Source organism: Cucurbita pepo, chromosome 18, assembly GCF_057944985.1.
Source record: "Cucurbita pepo subsp. pepo isolate OVF chromosome 18, ASM5794498v1, whole genome shotgun sequence".
Lineage (NCBI taxonomy): Eukaryota > Viridiplantae > Streptophyta > Magnoliopsida > Cucurbitales > Cucurbitaceae > Cucurbita > Cucurbita pepo.
The window spans coordinates 3,885,065-3,911,193 of NC_141815.1; the positions used below are offsets into that span (position 1 = coordinate 3,885,065).

Genomic DNA, 26,129 nt, shown 5'->3' on the forward strand with positions numbered 1-26,129 from the left:
GGAAAACTCAAGAAAAGGTAGGAAGTTTGAGCCTCTCATCTCTCACTTTTTAGCTCTTCCATCGATCGCACACATAATTGTCCTTGAGATAGCAGACTAACATATGTCGGCTTGGAGAAATCGTCCACAAAACCTATTGTTAACTGTTAAAAATATCCTTGCTAAATGAGGTCCCCTCATCGAGATTCCATAATCCAATGTCGAAATGTAGGATAGATTGTCAGTTGATCCATCTGTGCTACAACTCTTTGCTCATCACTACTATCTTCACTTGCTTAAAATCTATCTGCACTCGTGGTTCTCTATTCATCATGGCCGACAAGTGTGCCGTCGTTCAGCTTAGGGCATCAATGACTATGTTTTCATTTGGGATGGTATTGGATGTCTATATCGTAGTCTTTCACCAGCTCTAGCAATCTTTTTTATCTCATGTTCAGTTCCTTTTGGGTGAAAAAACTACTTCAAGATCTTATGGTCAATGTAGATATGAGTATTTTCTCCATACAAGTGGTGCCCACAGATTTTAAGTGCCAACACCATTGCAACCAACTGACACGAGGTATAGACAATCATCATTCTATGTGGCCTCAATACACATCCTAACCCTTTATTACAAGCATCATTATAAATCACATATAATCCTGAGCTCTCCTGGACCATGGGCACTAGAGCCAACGATAACCACTATTTCATATCTTGGAAGCTGGCCTCATACGCATCATTCCATATAAACGGAACACCCTTCCCAGTCAACTACGTGAGCAGTGAAGCTATCTTAGCAAAATCTTCCACGAACTAGTATCCTACGAATTCCAGACGAGCCCACTTAGTGACAGCTTCCACTATTGCGATGTCTACTCAAACCTCATCCTTCACACCACGTGTCCTAAGAATGGGTCATAACACAGCCAAAATTCACACTTGCAGAACTTGACAAACAACTTATTTCTCCCAAGATCGAGGACCTTCAGAAGATAAACCTTGTGTTCTTGATCTGTTTTCGAGGACACGAGGATGTCGTGTATGAACACGATGACACACGTGTCAAGAAATCCCTTGAATACCTAAATCATCAACTCCATGAATACCATGGGGGCGTTGGTGAGAACAAACGAACTAACCACAAACTCATAGTGATCCTACCTCGTTCGCAATGTTGTCATGGGTACATCTCCATCTCCCTCTCTAGTCTTAATTTGGTAGTATCGTAATTGAGATATATCTTGAAAAACATAGTCTGATTTCATAGTTGGTTTAAGCTGCTCTGTGAAACATGCCTCACGCGGTTTCCTTCAACTCTAAGGGCCATGGACACTAGGCCTTCGCCCAAAGTCCATAGCCCAACTTCCTACTTGGAATGGACAGGACGAAAACTACTCCAACAACCCTAACCAATGGGCTGAGCCAACCTCCAACTACATTGTTGCCCCCATATAGGTTACAAGCTCATATTACCAAGCTCGGCGATTTAATTAAGACAATGACTACTTTATAAAAACTACATCAAATTTTAAATCTTTTAATGTGGGATTGTTGTAGCGGAGAAATCTATCATATTTACATGTAAAATAGATAAATGCATTTATTCAGAACAAATGGCTTGCTCGATGTCCATAGTCCAAGCCACCAAAAATATATGTAAAAAAAAAAAAAAGTGGACGTCAGGATGAGGATTGCAACAAAAAATATAAGAGGTTGAGGTTTATATTGGGCCTAGGAGAATCGACCTACTATCCTTCCACCGACAAGAGCGAAAGGTTAAACTTTAAGGGCCATGAACACTAGCCCTTCGCCCAAAGCCCACAGCCCAACTCCCTAACTTGGAATGGACAGGCCAAAGAACAACCCCAGCAACCCAAACCAATGGGCTAAGCCAACCTCCAACCATTTTGTTGCCCCTATATGGATTACAAGCTCACATTACCAAGCTCAGCGATTTCCTTAAGACAATGACTACTTTATGAAGACTACATCCAATTTTAAATCTATCAATGTGGGATTGTTGTAGCACAGAAATGTATCATATTTAGAGGTAAAATAGATAAATGCATTTATTCAAAACAAAAGGCAAGCTCCATGTCCATTGTCCAAGCCACCAAAAATATATGTAAAAAAAAAAAAAAAAAAAAAAGTGGATGTCAAAAAGGTTACACTGCTCTGTGAAACCAACCGGACTAGCCAAAGAACAACTCCAACAACCTTAACCAATTTGGGCTAAGCCAACCCCTCCAACCACTTTGTTGCCCCCGTATGGGTTACAAGCTCACATTACCAAGCTCGACGATTTCCTTAAGACAATGACTACTTTATGAAGACTACATCCAATTTTAAATCCATCAATGTGGGATTGTTGTAGGTGAGAAACCTATCATTCTCACCTCTCCGAACACTCTTAAGGTCTCAAATTTTCATATTTTTATGCAATTACAACATATTCATATTTACAAGTAAAATAGATTAATACATTGATTTAAAACAAATTCGTTGACAATTATAGACATTCAAATATTCCTATAAAAATTGAGCCAAAAAAATTTGGAAAGTTTTAAAGTTACATTTATGAAATTGGAAAAAAGTAGTTGGCAAGCTCGATGTCCTTAGTCCAAGTCACCAAAAATATATGTAAAAAAATTGGATGTCAGGCTGAGGACTATCCAGAGAGGTCTATATTGGGTCTAGGAGAATTGACCCGGTATCCTTCCACCGACAAGACCGGAAGGTTACACTCCTTTGTGACCATTGAGAATTTCGTGAGAACCACTCGAAAAGTCGTTCAATTTTATGAAAAACTAAAGAGGTTCGGTTTTAGGTTGATGTGGTCGGTTCAGTTCAACTGGCCACGTCATCGTCTCTTCCTCCCGCAAGGGAAGGACACGACTCATGGCGTTGCTCCTCCGTTTGAAAACGGAGTTCGCCAGCTCATTCCAGAGCATTTCTCCCCTCGATTCCTTCATAAAACATAAAGATGAACTGTCAAGGAAGAGTTTGGGATAGATATCTCACCTGCTCGTGAACTACAACGTAAGTTAAAGACGTTCAAAGTCGGGGGAAACTCGTTTTGTTGTCGGAGTAAACCTAGGAGGTGTTGTTATTAGTTACGACGATGCAGACACTGTCAGACAACACCTCCTCACCAAAGATCCTCTTTACACCTTTCTTAAACTAAAGACATAATTCTTAGAGGTTGTTTGGGCGTGGTTGAGGCGAATTTTGAGTTCCTTCCCTCGGTCTACAACTTAACCTAGAACACGATTTTTCCGTTGGTCAGCTCAAACTAGGCCATCAAACATGTTCCATTTAATCCCCTCAAGCTCTTGGAAACATCAATTTTTTATTTTAAGTGCCGTAAATAAGAATTCGAATATCGTCCCCAAAACTTACCGATATCGAATTTCTTCGGTTACGCTTGTTCTTAAGGTTGTCTACCTTTGAGGCCTTCTTCAAAAATGATCCTTAGTTGTGTAGAAATTAATTGGGAATGGATTTGTTCATCGAAAATGTCTATAGCTTCGGATTGGATTTCAAGCTTTCTGATCAGGGCTTTACCGACGTTAATTTTTAATTAAAGTCGTTGGATATGTGAGTTGTGAGTGTTCTAGACCCTCCCCAATTTTGGAGGAGATTGGAGCTTGAGAAATGAGTCCCATTTTTTTATGAAAATCTTTCTCTATAAAATGTTACAATTCTTGTTCCCCATTTTTTTAAGAAAATCTTTCTCGATAAAATGTTACAATTCTTGTTCTTTGAAAACCTTTGAATTCTTATTCTTGGGTGTTGGATAAAATGTTACCATTCTTGTTGTTTGAAAACAATTCTTGTTCTTTGAAAACCTTTGAATTCTTATTCTTGGGTGTGTCCCATTTTTTTTAAGAAAATCTTTTTCGATAAAATGTTACAATTCTTGTTCTTTAAAAACCTTTGAATTTTTATTATTGGGGTTAGATAAAATGTTACAATTCTTGTTCTTCAAAAACCTTTGAATTCTTATTCTTGGGTGTTACCATTCCATACTCGTAACAGATTAATAATGTTTTATTTCTTATGTCCCTATTCATGTGAACTTTCAAACTTATATCTTATAGATTTTCTGCTCACAAATAGAAAATAAGTTCCCACCAAAATTTGAACTCTTATTGGATAAAATGTGAACTTTCAAACTTATATCTTATATCTTATTCTTGGGTGTGTCCCATTTTTTTTAAGAAAATCTTTTTGGATAAAATGTTACCATTCTTGTTTTTCAAAAACCTTTAAATTCTTATTCATAAAAAAATCTCCATTTCTAAGGGTAGAAATCCCAACTTGATAGCTTCATTTTATTCATAAAAAATCTCCATTTTACGTAGTACTTTCAACTCTTCAAATGCTTACTAAATGATTAAGTGGCCATAATTAGTGAGTTACTCCCACTCCCATTTAACCCTAAAAAAAAAAAAAAAAAAAAGTTAGGACCACTTTGACGAGTAACAAGTTATGGAATTATAATTATAAATAAAGTTTGCAAATAAATTATCAATTAAGTGCTATATATAGCAACTTCATCCTCCCCTCCAACCGAGTAAATATTCACTTTCGAAACTTCAAATGATCCTTACTCAATCAAAACAACTTGTAACACATGAAATGGAGGTTGAATCGAGTCTATCCAATTTTATAAATGAAAAATGAATGTTTGTTGAATATTCTTGGCCTTAGATTGTATAATAAGTCTAGTTGAAACATTTGGAACATCATGATACTTATTAGAGGGCCATGAATAAACATTTGTAACACCCCAAACTTACTGCTAGCAGATATGTCCTCTTTAGGCTTTCCCTTTCGGGCTTCCCCTTAAGGATTTTGAAACCCATCTACTAGGGAGAGGTTTACACACTCTTCTAAAGAGTGTTTTGTTTCCATCTCCAACGAACGTGGGATCTCACAATTCACCCTCCTTCAAGGCCTAGTGTCCTCACTAGCACTAGTTCCTCTCTTTAATTGATGTGGGATCTTACAATCAACCCCCTTTGAGACCCAGCATCTTTGTTGGCACTCGTTCTTCTCTCCAATTGATATGAGATCTCACAATCCACCCCCTTCGGGGCTAGCGTCCTCGCTACTGCTGGTTCCTCTCTCCAATCAATGTGGGATCTCAGCATCACTCCCGCTAGTAAAGTCAAATTTTCAAGTTTTGTTTTGTTTTGAACGAGACGAGTAAGTAACCCTGCTGGTGGGTATAATCTCAGGACTTCGTTCAATATCATCGTAACCTAAATGTTGGGAATAACATAAAGTTTAACCAATGAAATAATAAAATAAAAAAATGAAAATATATAGAAGAGAGTCTTACTCACAATTTTTAGGCGATTTAAACCATCAAAATCTGGTTTGTTGTTACCAAAGACTTGTAGGACCTCTTCCCTTGCTAGATCTTACCATTTTGTGTATGAGCTCAATAAAACCATAGTCCAAACTAGTAGCATTGCTGTGGTTTCTTGGCCAGCAAGGTAAAAGATTCTACATTCTTCTACTACATCTTTGATACTCATTGTGATATCGTTGTTTTCGTGCTCTTGAATTTCTTTCAAATTTGATTCGAAGAGGATGCTTAATAGATCAGTATGCATAGCTTCACCGACCATCATACCCCTTTGCCTTTTGTTGATAACGCCCAAGAGCAACGTTTTTAATTCTTTGCTCATCTTTTTCATTCTATTGTTTGACTTCATTGGTACAAACCTGCACAAACGTTATAATAAGATGTTATACGAAATTTCATAAATATTGTTTCTATGAGATCTCACATTTGGAGAGAGAAATGAGTGCCAGCAAGGATGTTGGTCCCGAAGGAGATGGATTGTGAGATCTCACATTGGTTGGAGAGGGAAACAAAACATTTTTTTATAAGGGTGTGGAAACCTCTTTGCGAGTTTTAAAAACCTTGAGAGGAAGCCTAAAAGTGAAAGCCCGAAGAGGACAATATCTGTTAGTGGTGGGCTTGGGCCGTTAGAAATGGTATCAGAGCTAGACACTAGGCGGTGTACCAACGAGAACGTTGGCCCCAAAGGAGGGTTGATTGTGAGATCCCACATCGATTGGAAAGAGGAACAAGTGTCAGTGAGAACGTTGGGCCCCAAAGGAGGGTTGATTGTGAGATCCCACATCGATTGGAAAGAGGAAGAAGTGTCAGTGAGGACGCTGGACCCTAAAGGGGGTGGATTGTGATATTCCACATCGCTTGAAGAGAGAAACGAGTGCCACTGTAACGACCCAAAATTTTCTACTTAATTTAAGGTCGCTACTGTATACGTACCATAAACATTGAATGCGGAAGACTTCATTTGAATTCCATAAAACATAACTTTTAGCTTAAAACACAGCCATGGACTTACGTGTTTCGAAAATCTCTTTAAAACAACACAACAAAAGACCCGAAATAAAATAAGTAAGCGTTTAAGTTTAAAACATCCTATTCTATCCTAAGTCTAAGAAAATAAATACCACTATCCTATGCATGTGCCATGATCTCGAGTTGCGGTCGTCATCAGCAGTACAGGAATGCCTTGCCTTAACCTGAAAAATGTAGTAGCACATGGCTTGAGTATTTAAAAAAATACTTAGTAAGTGACCCCACTATTGGGGTTAAATGCAACAATCACATGCAATGAAATGATGGGACCTATCTTTCGTTTCGTTTTCCCTACGGTGCAATCCTAACGGATAATCGTGGACGTGTACCATATACTCTACACACAGCCCATACGTGCGAGTATGGGCTCACCAGCTAGTTCGCACACCGCTGGGCCACAGTCCTTAGCGGGTGGGCATACTCTCGGAGCCCCTTATGCCGGGACCTGTTAAAACTAGAACCGTCACGACAGCGCTTTGCAATGTATAACGATCGTTGTCCTGCCATTGGATGTACGCGTCCATACCCTCGTGATGGGATGAGGGTATCCCCCCAGATGCATGAACACACATAATGCATGAGGTCCCTCTATTTCTACATTTATCTTTAATGACCATAACCCCCCTGTCACGTTCTAGGCTTCATGTCATTCTCATTTTCATTTCACATTTCATACACATTTCTATCGGGGTTATGGTTCCAGACAGTTTACCGTGTTTCATGTCATACAATTCATGTGGTTCACATTCACATATTCCATACAAACATGCCATAATCATTCAAGGACCTCATATCGTTACATGCATTACACATCACATCAGACTAAAAGCATACATAACATACATTCACGTTCACATAACTACGTACTTAAGCACAATAATCTAGCATACAATGTATCATATCATAAACAAGTCATAACGTAAACACTTCATAGTCATATCGTTCTCTAACTTACCATAGCTTTAACGTTCTTATACCTATCACAGACATATCATTACATAACGTATCTTAGTCATATCGTCAATCTCTCCTATCCATAGCACTCTGGTATGTAACCTAACCTTAACGTTTCATGAACGTATCTTACTGCTATCGTTACATTTCGTTTTGTGCATCCTTCTCATATCCTATCTCAAACATATCCTTGAGCACATCGTACCATAATTATTATCATACAAACCACATATTATAACATAACATAACATATAGGAAGCATATCAATCCACAGACAATTCACACAGACACGTGCAGAACCACAGGGCATGTGTCAACATCAAATATAATCATGCCGATAGTAAGGTCACTTACCTGGCTAGCTTAAGTCGTTGTCACGAATATATCTTTAATGAAAGTTCGATTCCGTCCTTTGAAATCCGGGTCAATCTATATGAGCCCATGACATTAGTTTCGGGTTTGAATTCTACAACATTATTTCTCTAATTTACATGGGTCCATTGTTAGAAGTCTTGAAATGTTATATATCTATAATTATATTTTTATTAAAAATCTCAGTTTTCATGCTTACTGTTGTATAAAAAGTAGTTACAGCTAAGTTATTCTAAGCTTTACTATTCTCTGTATTTACCCTCTGTATTTACCTTCCCTTCCATATTTAGGTTTTTAAGTCCCTAAGCTCTTTTTATTTTTATTTTTGATCTGTTGCCTTCTAATTCTGTTCTCATGTATTCCAAATTTATAATGGATCTCTATTTCCAAATCTTTCTATTTCCTTATCTCAGTTTACTCTTGGCCATTCTATCTTTAATCTATTCATTTGGCTACTAATAAAAATTTAATCTAATATTGCTAATCTGGCCTGATTTACTAGAATCGTACACATGATTGACATTTAGTTTCTAACTCAAAGCTAGATCATTGTAATAATTCAATGAAGATCTAATTATAATTTGGTGTGATTTCTAAAAAAAATAGGATAAAAGAAAATGAAGATTTAATATATACCTTATTGATCAGATCTATCTTCACGATCTATCTTCACGTAAATCTCCAGTGAATCTCACCTGGGTAAAGGCCATTCTCATTCTTTTTTTTTTCTCTTAAGTAAATCTGAAGATTATATTTTTCTGTTTCCTTTTTTGTAGTAACTGTTACTTTCGTGAGTACGGATGGGTTGATGAAAGATAATTGTGGGAAGGGATGAGAGGTTAGTGGAGAGAAGTGGGGAAAGATTTTTTTTTTTTTTTTTAATTAATTAATTAATTAATGTATTATTATTATTATTTTAACTATTTTTATTGGTTTATTTCTTTATTTATTTTTGGGCTATTACAGCCACCGAGGACTCTAAGCCCCGAGAGTGGGCGGATTATGAGATCTCACGTTGGTTGGAGAGGGGAACGACTAAGAGTGTGAAAATCTCTCCATAGCGCGTTTTAAAACTTTGAGAAAAATCCCTAAAGGCAAACCTTAAAAAAGACTCATATTCATGTCTAAATGGATTAGGTATTTAAGCAATGAATAAGAATCTATAAATTGAATTGTGTAAGAGTTCACCCCCCATCCTGGTATGTAAACGGTAGATATAGCTTTAACGACTAGATTCTCAGGTTGTTTAAGACGTAAAAAGATCATTTTTCCTTGTTCATAGCTGCATCCAAATTATTCGAGAAATCACATCAGCTGCCAAGTTTTCCAAATGAGGCATCACATCCAATTCATAATATCCATCTTTTGAGACCATTTCTTCCCACTTCCTAATCATCTTAGTGCAACTCTCACACATTGCAGGCACCATGTCGTGTATAACAATTTAAGCATATATATGAACAATTAGACTCCCAAAAATATTGTTGCTCAAAGTTTTTAAACCAATCTAGCGGTTAGTTATAACAGTTCAAGCCAACCATTAGTAGATATTGTCTTCTTCGGAATTTTCATTTCAGGGTTTGTCCTAGAGTTTTTAAAACGCATTTGTTAGAGAGAAGTTTCCACATCCTTGCTTCGTTCTTCTCCCCAATTGATGTGAGATCTCACAAATAGACGCGTTTACAAGAGTGTGGAAACCTCTCCCTAGCACACACATTTTTAAAACCTTTCGGGGAATTCCAAAACAGAAAGCCCAAAGAGGACATTATCTATTAGCGGTGGGATTGGGCTGTTACAAATTGTTTCAGAGCTAGATACTGGTAGTGTGCCAGTGAGGAGAAAGAAACGAGTGTCAGCGAGGACGCTGGGCCCTATAGAAGAGTGGATTGTGAGATTCCACATCGGTTGGAGAGAGGAATGAAGTATTAAGAGTGTGAAATATCTCCCTAGCAGACACGTTTTAAAACTGTGAGGGTGGCGATGATATGTAACGGTCCAAAACGAACAATATCTACTAGCGGTGGGCTTGAGCTGTTACAAGTCGTATTGACACCAACAATTGTACAAAATTAAACTTATAAATACTAACTATGAGTTTATTTATTTATTTTGATATCTAATTACAAGAAGAAAGCATACCTTCAAGTGTTTGAAATGAAAGTCTGGATTGATTATCTTTCTATGTTTAACCCATTTGGGTCCTTCATGACTAGTAAGTCCATCGAAAAGCAACCTTGTAAGAGGGTTGATAGTTGGCTTTTGAATATCATGCATTAAACAAAGTGCAGCTTTGAGTTGATCCGGGTCGATATGGTCCAACCCACATGAACGAATTCTTGTATTTAATATAAACAAACACCCGAAAATATTTGCTAAAACCACTGCATCTAAATGGTGATAAAAGTTCTCAATTAATAAAGGGAAGGACAAAGCTAAGTCTAGTTATGTTTGCTAATTTATAATTAATGGTGACTTTTCTTACGTCTGATAGAGAGAGTTTTTCACACCCTTATAAAAGGTGTTTCGTTATCGACTCCCCAATCGATGTAGGATCTCACACTACACCCCTCTTTGGGGCCCAGCGTCCTCGCTTGCACTCGTTTCTTTTGTAACGATACTAAATTTTGTTTATAACCTAAGGTCGTTACTGTATACGTATCATGATTATTTAATGTGAAAATACTTCATTCAAACTTTATAATAAAAACATAACCTTCTTCTTACCTATCATTTCTAAAGCCCTTAAATAAAATAATGGGCGTTGAAATAAACAAGAAATAACATAAAGTAAAAATGCCTTGTAGTTTGAAAATGCAACTAACCTATACTAACATATAATCTAATAATTCAAATTATGAAACTACCCTAAGCATGGGTCATGGTCTCCTAGGTGCGATGCCACCGTCCACCGAGAGGAGCTTTATCTTTATCTGAAAATGAGAGTAGCACATGGCTAGAATATTTTAAGAAATACTCAATAAGTGATCACCGGTCGGAGTTAAATGCAAGCACATATAATTTCATGAATGAGACCTATCATAACAGTGTATTTTCCTATGGCGGCTATCCTAAATGGGCAATTTGAATGTGTACTTTTCCTACCCATAGTCCATACGTGCAAGCATGGACCCACCAGTCAGTTTGCATACCTGTTGGGCCCCTTTCTGGTCGGGCGAGCATTCTTTGGTAGTTGTTGATGGCGGACACCCGTTAGGAATAACAACCGTCACAAGTGCATTATGATAAATATAAAGATCGTTCCCCTGTCTTGTAGCATACGCGTTCGTACTATCGTGAAGGAGAAGGGGTATTCCTCGATGCAGGAGCACACAATAATGCATGAGATCCCAACATTTTTCCATTTTCATTATCATATAATACAATCCCGTTAGCATTTCCTTCATATCATATCATTTTTCATATTGTTTATCATATCTTTCATGCGTATGTCAGAGATGTATTTCATGTAACTCGTTGTTTTACATGTCCATCATATCATATCATTCATGTCACACATATGTCATATCATAACGTTTTCATGCTTTCAGATATAACAATCCACATCATGCACATATTGTATCATATCATGTATCATAACAGTCACATAGCATATCTCGAGCATGTCTTCAACATATCATATCATAAACATATCAATTCATCAAATACAACATAACATTCACATATCATAATATATACATATCATTTCATAACAGTTTGCATATACAAGCATATAACACGTGTGGAGCCACGAACACATGCCATCATACAACACAAAATTATAATTGAATGATGGTAGGGCCACTTGCTTGGTTGGCCTTAACTGACCTTTTTCCTAATCCGAGTACATTCGCTCCCGTTCCTCGAAATTACTCCAATTATCGTTGGTCATCGTAAGAGGAAGCAATGAACCTACTTTGAACACGCATAATTCCGTCTCTATTTGGTGTTTAAATTTAAGAAAAATATCATGATGTAGTCGAAACTACGATCTACAACTTTGCTAAAGAAACCAAGTTGATTTGAGTTCAAAATTAAAAAAAAATACAAAAATTTAAAACTCAAAGAAGAAAAACCTAATCGGATCTATGTTTTGACGGTTAGAAGGAGAGATGAAGTTTTGGCGTGCCATGTGTCAATCAGCGAGAGGAATGATGCGTGCTATTAGAAGGAAGACACCCATCGGGTGCCGAGTAGAATGATGCAACAAGCGTGGCGTGGAGTGACATGTCTCCACCCAGACGAGGACACGCCGCCTTCTACAATACCGATCTGACCCACGTATTTTGACCCAAACCGATCTGCCACCCACTAACCAACCCGATTCGACCCTTTGTCCAAAGAAAATTGAACTGACTAGCCCACTATCATACCAGAAACCTTGACCTGCGACCCGCGCTTGCAGAATCCTCTCACGCATGGTACTCGCACGTGGCTGTCACGAGAAGAATATGTGACGACGTTTGGTAACGCGTGGCCTGCGAGTGTAAGATGATTTTTGGTCTGTTCCTAGATTTTTATCCTAATTATGATTCTAACTATATTTTTATGTGAAATAGGTCCTAAATGAGGAAAATCACTTCTTTTGGACACCCTCCTAGTGATAAAGAAATATCTCAACATATCTACTTCTCTACATATGGCCCACACATGCAAGCATGGGCCCACTAGGTAGGCTCACACACCCATTGGGCCTGACTCGTCGGGATAGCACTCGCTAACAAGTTGTGCCAGATACTATAGAGGGAAAGGGTAGGCATGACCTCATGACAAACATAAATGTCGTAAATCACTAGTCGTAATGTATACGTTTGTACTCATCATAATGGGAATGTATTATAGTGCACATGACACACAAATATGCATGAGATTCTTATAGCTTTTAATCATGAAATATTATACAAGGCAAGACAAACCTCCATTTATTTATAACATATTAAGTTTGTAAATTATGCTTACATAAATCCTCTACAATATGTAACACATAACATAGTTGTCACGAGAATTAAGCATTATAGAACAGCGTAGCATAGCTTCTATGCATAGCACAACTTATCGTGGCTCACACAACATGTTTCAGCATACCATATCATAGCATGACATAACATAGCACAATATGGAATAACATAGCATAGCATGACATAACACAACATAATATGAGATTATAAAATATATCGTAACATATTGTTCATATATATGACACGTGCAATGGCAATGGGGGATGCATCATCATACATAATACAATTCATCCAACAAAGCCGATCGTGGAGCTACTTACTTGGTTGGCCTAGGCCAAAGTAACTAATTATTCTTGGTACCAGCGTAAATTTGCTCCTTAACGTCCAATTCAACTTCAGATCCATCTTCTTGATGATATGAATTAAAACAAAATCATTGCAAAGATCGGTCACCTTGTATCCTAATTATTGAAGATAAAAGAAATATCTCAACATATCTACTTTAATCTCTTTTGATTTTCCCAAATCAAGTCTCTTGCTACATATTTAAGATTCTTGAAATTAAAAATCATGTGTAGCTGGTTTGGTATAATTTTCATTGAATATTTTAAGGTAAGACATCTTATACAGATGACGATAGCGTCGGTAAGAAGACCATGGAACTAGTGTTAGGGTAGCTGCCTTTATGTCTTTCTGTAGCCATTAGGTTAGAATACGACATTAAATTATATTTCCTTTTTGCTTCAAATGCTACATTATTTACTTTTCAACTTTACAACTAACCCTTTACAAGACTTCCTTGATCTCATGACTTCCCTTATTGTTTTTAGAGAATGTACCGAGGATACTTCCGTCCTGGACAGTAGATCTCTGCATAGAGCTTGAATTGGGTACAAATTCATATCACTTGGCCGACCCGTCACCCTGGACCAATAACCCACGTGCCTACCCAACTTGACCTGGCTTCTAGGTCGCATGCATACTTTACTCTGACTCATTACCAACCCGACCCGATCGTGACCCGCACACGTCCACCTCCCCTGACTCTTAAAGGAAATAAGTGCTTTAATAGAAGTTTTAAAGACAAGATTGTAAAGTGGATAGATAGGCTCCACGAAGTTGGAATAGGGGTTTGATAACTTGGAATAGGGGTTTGATAACTGAGTAAATATTCTTTTGAACTTCCAAGCTTTTATGTACCTCCCTTTTGCCTTACAATAGAGAAGGAGAAAAACAGTAAATATAAAGGGTAAAAAGAAACACAGTCAAGCAAATAATAATAATCTTAACCACACTAAACAGATGCAAAGGAAATTGTGAAACAAACAATATCAAATGAAGTTATATCACAACTAATGGTATCTATCATAGATTCGAGGTATATAGCTCTTGTTGTTCATAGACTTGGGTAGCTAGCTTAGCCTACGTAATGGTTAACTGGTGTCCAAGATTGAGGTGCTATATCATAGAACTCTCTCTTTGTCATGAGGATGCATGAGTGTGTGCTCGCTTGTAGTCATCCATGGAATGTTAGTTGGTGAACTCTTTCCATATGATCACAAGTCACCGAAGGTTGGGGGAGCAACCCCTGTGTGTGCCAACTCCATTGAGTACCCTCATAATCCATGCCTTCCCATATGACGGATCCACCGTGCAGGGTAATCAAACTAGACTATTAGGAGTTGATTTTACTAGCATGCATGCATATCCAAGCTATCCCTACAAATATTACTTGCCTAGAAATTGAATGGATAGTTACATGATTTGTCTCATGCCTTCCGAGTTCAATTACGGCTGAAAAGTCACAAAAAATTCTTGAAGTTCTCTGTTGGATTCTAATTGAGACAAAAAAAATTGGTTAGCATTAAAATCGGCACAGAAACGGAGAAATGACACATGTCCGTGGGTTTCTTCCTTCTTACTACAATTTTTTCAGAAATCATAAGTATTTCATTCCAATCTATTTTCTTTTCATTTTCGTAACTCTTGATTCATAACTCAAAATAATTTGGTTTTTCATCAATATTGAAGATTTCTAATAAAACTAACTCTTGTGAGCCAATAATTACCCTCTTCTTATTACCTTTGTATAAGAAACGATAATTCCTTCGTAATGAGTACCGTGCACGACTCTTGGCATAAAAACTATTATCGATTAGGATTTAGTCTCGCACAAAACCCTCACTATTCCAATTAAATCATATCAATCAAAAGATTAGTGAATTAGAGAGCCGCTTCTAACTTGTTAACTTTTATAAATTATTATCAAATAGAATCTAGATCTGACATGAAATCTTCTCTTGCATCTCAATGAAGTTAGTAACATGTATTCGAGATACGATAATTGTCGTCCTTGGTCGAGCATGACTATGTTAAGAGATATTTAACTATCTCCCACGTGCTTTTAGTACTCGAATCATGTTTAGTTTTTTTTTTTTTTTTTTTTTTTTTTTTTTTTTTTTTTTTTTTTTTTTTTTTGAAGTGTATGATTATCCCTAAATTACATAAGGCTCTGCCTAACTTTTTTCCTTGTATCGTTACTAGAATAGTGATCATTCATGGGTCCTTCTCGTTCAATGGGATTTTATTCTTAAGGATTGCACTACATTCTTCATTCATTGCTAGATATTGAATTCCTCAAATTTCTTTCGTGTAGTAAAAATGCCCTTCAAAAACTTAACGTACTTGCTTTGTGGTGTTGTTTAGATTATTTAGAAGGTTTTCATTTGTATGCAATGAGGTATTTTGTTATTGGAAAATTTTCTCAGTAATTTCTTGAACCTTTCTCATGCCTCACTCAACGTCTCATCGTCAAATTGTTGAAAAACTACTTCTCAGCCCATGAGTTAATTGTTCCTAGAGGCAAAGTCTATAACCAAGATTTTGTGGGATCCCTTAATGAGTAGGAAAATAGACTTAATCTGATCCATTCCTGATTGACTCCTTGAAACTTGGACGGGTCACTTACACCAACCTATGATTTTAAGTGTAAATGAGGATCCTCGGAAGAGAACCCATGAAGTTATAATGGAAATTGTTATAAGGTTTTATAGACTTAAAGAAGTATTCATTAAAATTTAGACAAAAGCCCGTCTAGCTCAGTTGGTAGAGCGCAAGGCTCTTAACCTTGTGGTCGTGGGTTCGAGCCCCACGGTGGGCGTTTTTGTTTTAGTTTTTCACATTTTAGTAAAAATGTTATTGACCATTTTATTTTCCAAAGATTACTTTGAAATGTTAAGCATATGTTTTAGTACTCATTATTTAAAAACAATATATTTAACCATTTACGTTTTAATATTTTCCAAAAATTACTTTGAAATGTTAAGCATATGTTTTAATCCTTAAACATGTTTAGTTTATGAAAAACAATTTATTTAACTATTTATGTTTCAACTATTTATGAAAAACTTTTCTTATATAATATTTAGAGAATGAATGTCAAATAATATATCATTAAATTAGACATTCTATGAAAATCTTTATGGATACCATCTAAATTGACCTACTACTTCTTAAATCTCAAATATGTAAAATGACCGAAATGTCCCCCGGGCCTTTTAAAGTATTTTATGATCTAAACACTCTCCAAATGACTTACTACTTATTATAAGACTTATTCCTAAGAACATACAGATTGTTGAGATTTATGCCCTAAAGCCTCGTAATTCATTATTTAGTTTTTAACTATAATTTTATTATTTTATTTGTAATTTAATTGTTATTCATGGTATGAAAATCCAAGGTATTAATGTAATCTTGAACAATATGTGGTTGACATACAAGAGGATCGTGTTCAAGTAATAACCTAAAGAGTCTATAGTATATGGATAAGGTTGGGTGCCTTATCCTGGTAACACTGTTGATACGGCCCACTTTGTAATTGTTACAAATGGTTTGATCCAGCTGTAATTATGGACAACTCGTGAAGGATCGACTTGCTTGTAATGATTATATCAATGGACATAACTTGTTTTCTCCTAAAGGATGATACTTGTTTTTGGCAGTCAATTTGATTAACATCAAATGGAATAAAATGAAAAGACTAGTAAAAGGTAATTCTCTAAACGTTGGAGTTAATTACTTTACATGTGTGTGGATCTTGCTTTTCAGCCAAGATAATCATTGACTTTTATTGAAGAAGGCTACAAGACAAAAGATATTTTTACTAAAGGCAACTTAGTCTATTTTTTGAAATGTTTAAAATAAATAAATAAAAGAGACTAAAATTGAAATCTATTTATGTAAATCTATCCAGACATTATGATCAGATCATAATGAATAGTACTAAAATTAGTGGATAGAAAGTTGAATTGATTTCCTAACTCTAACCATGATACAATTTTATAAAATTGTCTATGAAATAGGGATTGCATAGTGGACATGATTGCCTTCAAAATTGTTTAGGATTATGGGAATGTAGTAAACTTAGTTTACAACACTTCAATAATTGTAATCAAGCATATATACTGAGAAAAATATGTACGTAATCATGCCTAAGTGTAGGCTACTCCAAAAGAGAACCAAAATAGTTTTTGTTTAATTCTAAATAGAAAAAGATATTTGTATGGCAAATGTAATTTTTTAAAGGATCCTTTGATAAGGTGAGATAGTGTTAATTAAACAGTTCCAAGTGAAGCTGTTGAGCATTATTGGGAGTGAGTCCCACATTTAGTAATTTAGGAATGATCATGGGTTTATAAGCCAGGAATATTATCTCCATTGGTACGAGGCCTTTTGGGAAGCCCAAAGCAAAGCCATAAGAGCTTATGCTCAAAGTGGACAATATCATACCATTGTGGAGAGTCGTGATTCCTAACATGGTATTAGAGCCATGCCCTAAACTTATCTATGTCAATAGAATCTTCAAATATCAAACAAAGAATTGTGAGGCTCGAAGGTGTTCAATGAATAAGGGCCCAATGTTTTATATATTCCAAGTGGCGTAATCTGAAACCTGAATCCAAGACTTCTTATGTTCCAAGTGATGTAGTCTGAAGACCTACAGACAAAGATTATGTTCCAAGCGATGTAGTAATAGTCATGAACATATTGTACCAGGGGAGTTTTAGGGGTTTCTTGAGTTTCTTAGTTTGAGAACCTTGATCCTCAATTCTTGAGTTGTACCTCGTATTCTTCTTGTCTTAATGGATATAGGGCTTGTGTTGGTCTTTTACTCGGTTCTTGTCTTTAGAGCATTCTCTTAGTTTCTTGGGTCTTTTAGTTCTTATTATTGAGGCACAAGTCATATCTTAAACTACTCATAAATCATGAACTCAGAATAGTAACATGCATGAATCATTCAAAGTATCATAAAGTCATAACATGTTTCTTAAAAATTCTAGTTATGAGTCATTAAGGGTATTCCTTTAAGCCTTAACTTATATCCCTAACTTTGTTTAATTTCTAAATTTTATAAAAAACAAGCTTGATACATTGAACATGTCATTATAACCTTGTAAGTAGGCCTCTTAAGTCATTTCTAAAAATTTTGAGCCTTGAAATATCTTAAAGTAATTAGAGGTACTTTAGTCATTTAATCACTGAGCCCTATTGTAAAATTTTATGACACTTAGTCATTTGGTTCTTGAACTAAGGTAAACCATGTAGGAGTATTTTGGTCATTTTGCACTATTTCTTAGTTTGGCTACTTATCCTTATTCATTGGCCACAAAACTTTATGTACCTCCTTAATATTTCATAAAATGCTTAGTTTGGGCTCTTAACTAATGGTTCTTAGTATTTTTGTTTCATATTCCCATAATCTATACTTAACTCAAACTTCATGCTAAAATTCAAATGATTCGTACAAGTATTTCTTAAGAAAAGTTCAAGACTGGCTACTTACCTCATCGTCGTTGTTCGGGACCTCCGTTCTCAAGTTTTTAATGGAATCACTAAGAAAAAAAAATTAAGGGAGGGTTTCATGCAATTCATCTAACATATCGTGTAGTCTGGAAATAGGGTGTTGATACTTTACCATGATTATATTGATGGCTCTACAATCCACACATATGCGCCAAGTTTCATCTTTCTTTGGCACCAATAAGATTGATACAGAATATGAACTCAAACTTACTTGTATATACCCCTTTTCCATGAGCTCCTCCGCTTGTCATGATTTTTTTTAGTCTCAATTGGATTGACTTCGTAAGCTGGCCTACTAGGAATGATAACCCCACATTCAATCACCGAGAGCTCATGTACTGTCAATCATGTATACAATCCCACATACAATTACCTGGAGCTAATGTACAGTCAATCATGTATACAATCACACATACTCAATGGGGTGATATCATTCATCAAGCTTCCAGAGCGTAGATACGCAAATTCTCATTCGCTTTTCAACGTCTGAGGTTGTTATCATAACTACCACACAAAAAAAAAAAAAAAAAAAAAACATACAACAAATCCATACGGGTCTTACCACATATCATATACTACTAAATAGGGTTAGACTGCATACTGGGATGTGGTGAAGCATGTCGTCGAGCTGAGTCTTAGAGACTCTTATACTAATATGTCACGTCCAAATTTCAAGGTTTCAAAAAAAGAATCATACTGAAAAGACAAAAGCCAAAAAAAAATATATATAAAATAAAAGACGAAAATGATAAAATTTAAATAAAAAGGACAAAAAAAAAAAATTAATATAAAGTAAAATTTGACTATGGTCTCATTTATTACAAATGGAAAAATTAATCCAGGATATGAATACAAATAGAAATACAAAAGACCCGAAATTTAATGAAGAGATTGACTCTCCAGAATGATCCCCTTTGTGACCCCACAACTCTCAAACGCTCCTCCACCTCAACTGGCAGCCTATAGACACCTGACAAAGAAAGGGAAAAAGGGTGAATATATAAATATACACCGTAAGCAATCTACTTATAGACTCTTACTGTATTGTTGACATAGACAAATTTTACGCTAGGATCTAGGTGTATTGCTCTTGTTGTGTATAGCCTTGGGTAGATAGCTTAGCATACGCGGGGTAACTGGTATCCAATGTAGCTGGCGAACTCTCTCCACTATGTGGGGATAGCATGGTGAGTGATATGCTACTCATCAGGTGGAGCGAACTCTCTCTATGTATTATAGTATATAATATAATATAAATATATAATATGTCCAACATTTATATAAAAGAATTTATCTTCATTTTCTTGTTCTTCCTTATTTGACTCCAAAAAAATAATTATTTTTTAAAAAATTTCTTACATTTTTGAAAATGGGGGCGTTACACATACCTCTCATAAAACTCATTCTTGATTAAAATTTAATGTTTAATTCAATCGAGGTAGAGAATACTTGCTAAATAAGTTATAATTTGTTTAAAAATTATTTGTTTGGAAATAAGAAAAGCTTATAATTATATTTTTTTGATTCAAATATTGATTTAATTAAAACATACAAGGTTTTGTAGCTCAGTTGGTTAGAGCGTTGGTCTTATGAGCCGAAGGTTGCGGGTTCGAGCCCCGCCGAAACCAACCCAACCATGTATGTTATTGGTGGCTACATGTATGTTATATCCGAGTTCATTGTCGTTAATTTAAGCCTCAAGAATTATTAGTTTTCGAATTTTAGTCAAATTTTGTAGACATTTACTTCCACTCTTTTAAATTTTCTGCTACTGAACTTATTTACTAAACTTACTGCATAATTGAGTGTATGAACCCACCTATTGGTTCAAAATTTATTTTGGAGCCCAAATATAATTGAGTGTATGAACCCACCTATTGGTTCAAAATTTATTTTGGAGCCCAAATGAATCTTAATAAGGTGTTTGAAAATTCAGCACTGATGGCTAATGGAGAAGAGAGCAATCAGAGCATATGCACACCAAGCTTGGAAGAGCTAAATACGTACAATATTAGACTAGAAATGCAAGCAATTACTTTTGAGATAAAACTTATGATGTTCCAAATGTTGCAAACCATTGGACAATTTCATGGACGACTGTTAGAAGATCCCCCTACATCTAAAGTCAATTTTTGGGAGTTAGTAACTCATTTCAACTCAATGGAGTGATTAGGTTTATTCCCTTATTCTTTGAAGGATTGTGCTAAATCATGGTTGAATACTTTAAATAGTCTAGCAGAATCATTCTTGATCAAGTATTTTTCATCCACTAGAAACTCATGGTTCAAAAATGAGATTGTTTCTTTTCAACAGTTTGAAAATGAAACACTAAGTGAAGGTTTGGAGAGATTCAAGTAGATTTTTAGAAAGTGTCATCGCCATGGATTACCCATTGTATCCAAATGAAGACTTTCTACAATGGATTGAATATTGCTTACTAAACAAGTTGTGGATGCTTCCACCAATGAAGATATTTTGTCAAAGACATATAATGAAACTTATGAGATTCTAGAAAAAATAGCATCTAACAATTGTCAATGGGCCGATGTGAGGAGAAATCTAGAAAAGAAAACACGAGGAGTACTTGAAATTGATGTTTTGACCTCTATCAACGCTTAATTAGCTTCGGTGACTAATATTCTACAAAATCTAGCGTTGGGATAAGGCTCAATCACTAAAGCACCAGTCCAAGCTACTACTAAAATGACCCAAATAGCAACCGAATCTTGTTTATATTGAGAAGAGGAACACACTCTTGATCAATGTCCAAGTAATCCGACTTCAATTTCTTATATGAGGAATCAAGCTAGTCAAGGCAACCAGAAATTCTACCTAAAGAAATTCCAAAATTTTCATGGAAGGGACAAAGTTCCTATAATAAAAAAATTTAATGGAAAGAAAATTACCATCCAAGTTTTGGACTAAAAAATCAAATGACATATGATCCTCAACAAGCCAATACCAAAGGGAAAGGATTTAGCCAAGCTCAACCGATATGGAGAACATCTCTTGAGAGCCTAATAAAGAAATATATGGTAAAAAATGATGTTGTGATATAGAGTCAGCAAGCATGCTTGCGAAATTTGAAAGTTCAAGTAGATCGATTAGCAACTTACTTATGAAATAGACTTCTTGGAAAGCTGCCAGCAGATACCGAAACACCAAAAAGAGAAGGCAATGAGTAATGTCAAGCAATATAATTGAGAAGTGAGAAAGAAATACTCAGCACGGGAGAAAACTTAAAGAACATAGAGATAGTCACCCCTAGGAAACTACTAAACAGAAGAAGTAGAGCAAAAATGCAAAAAACAGTGCAGTCTCCAAAATGCAAACAACAGTCAACATTGAAGAAGAGAGTAGAACATAAATACCGACACCTCTTTCTCCACAAGGTATAAAAAGAAAGAAAGAGGAAGCCCATTTGAGAAGTTCATGAATATTTTGAAGGAAATTATATAAACATATCACTAGTGGAGGCTTTCAAGCAAATGCCAAATTATGTGAAATTATTGAAGGATGTACTCACTAATAGAAGAAAGTTTGAATTTGAAAAATTCAAGGTAGTGGCACTAAATGAATAGTGTAGTGCAATATTGAAAAATAAGATCTCACTAAAAGAAAAAGACTCAGACTCGTTCACCATTCCCGCATCAATTGGAGAAAAGGAGCTAGGTTGAGCATTATGTGACTTGCGGGGCAAGCATCAACTTAATGCTTGGAGAGGCTAGATCCACTACAGTCACCATTCAACTAGGTGATAGGTCCATCACTTCTCCCGAAGGAAAGATCGAAGACATTTTAATTCAAGTTGATAAATTCATATTGCCAACAAATTTTATTATTTTAGACTATGAAATGGACTGTGATGTACAGGTTATTTTGGGGAGATCATTTTTAACGATGGGGAGAACACTAGTACATGTCGAAAATGGAACCATAACATTAAAAATGGGTGACAAGAAAGTCAAATTTAATATCATTGACAACATGAAATATCTAGTAGTAGTAGTAGAAGAATGCTCAACAGTTTATGAATTTATAGAGCAACCAATAGTAGAGGAATGGGATAGTTAGGAATGTGAGCAGAAAGAAAACAACCGCTTGAGTAAATCACAGAACAGTTAACAATTTTAAATGAATTTAGCAGCACTTTTGAGACACTAGAATTAGAGGTAAGAATAAGTTCACCGATGAAGCATCTATGGAAAAAGCACTGCAGCTAGACTTGAAACCACTACCTCCTAACCTTAAATATCTGTATTCAAGTGACAAAGAGACACTACCCATCATCATCTCAGGAACATTATCATGAACCCAAGAGGATATGATCTTAGAAGCGGGTTAAGAAGCATAAGGGGGCGATAGGGTGGACATTGGTAGATATAAAAAGAATTAGTCTCGCATAAGATTCAATTGGAGGAAGGAAAATTTAAACCAATTAAGTAACAAAGACGATTAATCCAATGATGAAGAAAGTTGTTAGAAAAAAAATTATCACATGGCAAGATGCTGGAATACTATATCCAATTGCAAACGCATTAAGGTCAATCCTATTCAATGTGTTCCTAAGAAAGGAGGATAACAACAATAACAAATGAGAACAATGAGTTGACCTCCACTACACTGGAGCGTTTGTATGGATTATAGACGACTGAACAAAGCGACACGTAATGACCATTTTCCCTTACCATTCATTGATAAAATGCTTGATTGACTTACTTGAAGTCACATTATTGCTTTTTTTTTATGATTATTCGGGATACAATAAAATTAAAATCAGTCAAGAAGATCGAAAGAAGACAACATTAGTTTTCACAAATCTAGTATACAACATTTTAATCATCCACTTTCTTCATATATATATTTCTACCCAACCTACCAGAAAAGTAAGGCATAGTCGAGAATATTACATGTCTTTAAATAGGCCCAAAAGATAACCCTTACATAATAAGGTTCAGCCACCAACTACAAATCACTAATAAATGCTATTAAATACAAATGGAAGAAAATAAGGCATTCATAAATTGTCTTAGTAGTTCAACTACCAATGACAAGTCTTCTAATCACTCTCCAATATCAGCCACTCCATTATTTTCTTGATTTGATTCTTGAATCTTCTTTGTATTGCTTCTTGTAATTACTCGTTCGGGTACATGGAAGTAATCGGTTGTTGGATTCATATCATAGATGCATAACCCAATACCATCATACTTATGTGCATCATTAACGAATGAGATTGGAGAGCGGGAACTAATAGTGGGGATTGATGCATTTGAGTTAAAAAACCTGAAGTAGCAAAACCTTGGGTAAAAATAGTACTTGGTGCAGTTATTGAGCTTACACTTAAATGGTTTCTATATTTTTTAGAATAAATAGATGAATAATGGAGAAACCCCATGAAAGAAATAGTAATGATTCATATAAATCACTTAATGGTAAATGCCTCAAATAAATCCAACGAGTAACTAATAATCCTGTTATACAGAAAAAAGTAGCTATCATGCCCTTTTCTAACGAAGCATAGAGTCCTACGGTTTCATCGACTAATAAGGTTATCAAATGAATTGTAATGACAGTTGAAATGACCGAAAAAAATATATGAGCTAATATATGCTCTAAAGTTGAAAATATCATTAAAAAAAAATTTAAAAAGGTCCCTTAATTCAATTATTTGAATTAATATCGGAGATGTGAATTAATTATATTATAGAACTTGTTTTATAATATAAAATGGCATGCCGCTAATACACAAACAATTGAATTGTTTTTTTTATAGAACTTGTTTTATACAGAAAAAAGTAGCTATCATGCCCTTTTCTGACAAAACTTCCTAAGAGTAGCTTGTCTACCGATTTCACCATAGCGGCTTTCTCGAAACCTATTATTATTCACTCGTGGAGATTGAAAAAAAAAAATAGAATAGTTTTATTAATTTAATAATAGTTTGATTTTAGAGGATTTTGCAAACAAGTTTAATGATGTATTAGCAGAAATAATCCCCTAACCAACGGGTTTGATGGACAATAGGCCTTCGCCCAAAGCCCATCCTCAACACAATTACTACTTTATGAAGACTACATCCAATTTTAAATAGCCTCACTCGGTTTCCTTCAACTTAAGGGCCATGGATAATAGGCCTCGCCCAAAGCCCATAGCCCAACTCCCAACTTGGAATGGACTGGCCGAAGAACAACTCCAAACAACCCTAACCAATGGGCTGAACCAACGTCCAACCACTTTGTTGCCCCCATACGGATTACAAGCTCACATTACCAAGCTCAGCAATTTCCTCAAGACAATGACTACTTTATGAAGACTACATCCAATTTTAAATCTATCAATGTGGGGTTGTTGTAGCGGAGAAATCCATCATATTTACTATGTTCGTAGTCCAAGCCACCAAAAATATATGTAAAAAAAAAAAAAAAAAAGTGGATGTTAGGTTGAGGACTACCGAGAGATTTATATTGGGCCTAAGAGAATTGACCTGCTATTCTTCCACCAACAAGAGCGGAAAGTTACGCTTCTCTGTTAAACCAGCCTCACGCGGTTCCTTCAACTCTAAGGGCCATGGACACATCTGCTCCGACCAGGGCTTTACCGACGTTAATTTTGAATTTGTGAGTGTTCTAGATCCACCCCAGTTTTGAAGGAGATCCAATGTCCGAGAACTGAGTTTTATGGCGTTTTGTGCACGCAATTAGATTTCATACAAAAGGGAATTTTCGTAGATATCAACTCTTTCAGGGGCATTCTAGTAATTTTTCATTTTTAATTATTTAAATTATTATTTTTCTTTAAAAATCAAGAATTTCCCCTTCTTCGGCAACTTATTTTTAATAAGAATCCTACCACCAGATTCAATGCAAAGTGAGGTATGTTATATTAAGTTCTAATACTTTAATAAATGAATGGTCAATTTCTGTTTTTTTAACTAATAAAATGGAACATTTTAAAGAGTATGCAACTTGTAATTAATTAATGTTTTATTTCTTACTTATTCTGTCACTCTCATGTGAAATTTCGAACTTATATCGGTATATCTTTCAACTTTTAAAATATCTAATATGTCATTGTTTTAATTTTTATATCTAATATGATTTCAACACTTTAAAATCAATTAATTTATTTGTGTTTAAGGTACTATTCACAAATAGAAAATAAGGTTCCACCAAGATATAAATTCGAGTTACTGGATTCAGTGTCCAATGTCCTAACCATTAGACCATGGGACCATAAATATTTATAAGATTTGTGTGTAATAAATAGTATCTTCATATACTTTCAAAACTTTGAAAATGACTAATGTGTCCTCGTTTTTTAGTTTTGTATTTGATAGGGTTTCAACCTTCTAAAATCAATTAATTTAATAGATCACGTGTACAATTATTCCACCATTTTTTTCCGCCCTAAGAACATAAAGATGGTTAAAAAAAGTTGTGAAATAAGTATTTCCCTATGTGGATAAGAAAAACTAGAGGCATTCTAAGTATTGGATTTGGGACCTCTCCCACCCTGAGCAAGAATCATTCCCTCGATCTTTTACTTTGGTTTAAGCTCTCCATATAAAGTCTGTAGTTGGGGCTTTCATTTGG

At 35.5% G+C, this 26,129-nt stretch overlaps 3 non-coding genes and 2 pseudogenes across 3 annotated transcripts; 2 read left to right on the forward strand and 3 right to left on the reverse strand.

Annotated features, from left to right (window-relative positions):
* The window catches only part of LOC147787061 (cytochrome P450 CYP72A219-like), a 54,064-nt pseudogene extending 42,461 nt beyond the window's left edge, over nucleotides 1–11,603 (reverse strand).
* On the reverse strand, nucleotides 1,682–1,934 carry LOC147787063 (signal recognition particle RNA; annotated as a pseudogene).
* Nucleotides 11,604–15,756: 4,153 nt separating the features above from the next.
* Nucleotides 15,757–15,829, forward strand: TRNAK-CUU (transfer RNA lysine (anticodon CUU)). Its single transcript has one exon. It is a non-coding gene; the product is annotated as a tRNA-Lys (tRNA).
* Nucleotides 15,830–20,088: 4,259 nt separating this feature from the next.
* Nucleotides 20,089–20,162, forward strand: TRNAI-UAU (transfer RNA isoleucine (anticodon UAU)). Its single transcript has one exon. It is a non-coding gene; the product is annotated as a tRNA-Ile (tRNA).
* Nucleotides 20,163–20,815: 653 nt separating this feature from the next.
* LOC147787066 (small nucleolar RNA R71) lies at nucleotides 20,816–20,921 on the reverse strand. Its single transcript, XR_015414114.1, has one exon. It is a non-coding gene; the product is annotated as a small nucleolar RNA R71 (small nucleolar RNA).
* Between the last annotated feature and the right edge of the window lie 5,208 nt (nucleotides 20,922–26,129).